We start from the raw sequence: 2,002 nt of genomic DNA, 5'->3' as shown, positions 1-2,002 counted from the left end.
TGTCACAGCAATGGGAACTTGCCGCTCTTCTACACCCTGCCATAGCTGAAACTGCAGCTTACAGTCCCCTCCAGCTGCTGCTAGTTTTCTGTCCTAGTCAGTGAATCAGTCTGTAGTACAGATACTAGAACCATGACGAAAAGCATCTTGCTGTTTCATAGCTCCGGGTAAGTACAAGCCAGACCACGCCCTGTGGACCCCACTTGCGTATTTCTCACTATTGCACAGTGAGCTCGGTGCCTGCAGAACGGCTCTGTCCCATGCAGCGGTGTCATGAAGGGGTGGTACTTCACAGGTGGTAAACCTCAGCTTAAAAACATCTGACATGTCGAGAACCACATGATTTCACTCATATGTGGGATATGAAACTGAAAAGCAACCAATGAGCAAACAAGAGAAACAAACAAAACTCAGAGGCACAGACACAGTATGGTAGTTACCAGAGGGGCTGAGGGGTGGGTAATAAAGGGTAAAGAGGGTCAAATATATAGTGACGGAAGGAGATTTAACTCTGGGTGATAAACACACAATGCAATATACAAATGATGTAACATAGAATTGTATACTTGAAACCAATATAATTTTATTAACCAACGTCACCCCAATAAACTTAATAAACTGTATGTTGCTTTTCAGTTTTTAAATGTTTTTAAAAATCTGACATGTAACCCAACAACAGATAAAAAATTACAAATCCATTATGAACATAAGCAACTCCACCCTAGAAGAGAATTGACTGCACTAGATTTTTTTGTGTCCCTTCAGATTCTCTTTTGGTCTTTGTCAATGTGCAGCAGTAATTTTAGTGAGCATAAATACTCAGGTCTGTATCTTGTTTTTTCTTAAAATTTTTTATATAATACATTTCCCCTCATTAATATTGTCCCCATGGGTCATTTTAACAGTTTTTTAAGACTCTAAGCATGCTGAAATTATTTGGTTGTTGTTTTTTTTATTATTTTCATTCCATTTTGAGGATAAGATTGTTTAACACCATCACATGTATAGTACAAAGCTACAAGAGCCTGCTAAAACCGTTTTAGTGGATGGGGGTTTTGTCTTCTTTCGCCTTGTAGAAATATCCCACAAAGTGAAGTGGCCACGTCAACGGGTGTGAACGGTTTTATAGCTCTTGTTAAATTTATGAGACTGCTCTCAGGAAGATGGAGCCAGTTTATGGCACCAGTCGGTAGTGGATATATGCCTTTCCTTAGATCTGCTTCTGAGCTGGGCATATCAATAGAAAGAGATAAAGTGGTTGCAAACAATTTGGAGGAATTCTTTGTCTCATAAAAAAATTCTCAAAGTCTTCCTCTAACCCCACTAGTAGGTATATAACCTTAACCTTAACCCTGCTACTCCACAAGCAGACCACTTTATGCACCTTCCTTGGCCCTTTGCCTTGACTCCGCCCTCCTCTGAAATGCTCTTTCCAGCTAATTGCATGGCTGGCTTCCTAACTTGAGTCTCTGTGCAGGTAAAATTCTAACAGAGAGGCCTTTCCTCTTCCTCTTACCGAAAATGCCCCTCCCCCAGGCCTGTCACTCTTTCCTCTACACTCACGTTGTCCTCATCACCTCCTGACACTATAGATACCTTTTTCCTTTTATAGATATTATCTGCGTCCCTCCACTAGAATGTACATTTCATGAGAACAGGTACTTTGTCTCTTTTATTTGCTCCTCTATACCAGGGCCTCAGATATAGTAAATGTTCAATATCTATTGCTGAATGAATGAATCTAAGAATCTAAGCATGTTGAATGTCAAGTGTCTGATGCCAGCAACATTAGTTGCTTGGCATTCTGAAAAGTAAGTGCTGGAAACCTGTGCTCAGCTAACTGGTGAATCTTAAAAGTCTGCTGGTGATGGGTTCTTAAGTATCGTGAAATTTGAGTCCTCTCACCTCAAAAATATACATTCACAAAATTTATCATGTAATTTCTGGGGGTTTGGACCTGCCGAAGCTCTTGGTGGGTCCAGATATCTCAACAGATTGACTG

The sequence above is a fragment of the Miniopterus schreibersii genome, assembly GCF_964146895.1.
Source record: "Miniopterus schreibersii genome assembly, chromosome: 3".
Taxonomy (NCBI): Eukaryota; Metazoa; Chordata; class Mammalia; order Chiroptera; family Miniopteridae; genus Miniopterus; species Miniopterus schreibersii.
The sequence above is the reverse complement of the archived record's forward strand: the minus strand, read 5'-3'. Positions refer to the sequence as shown.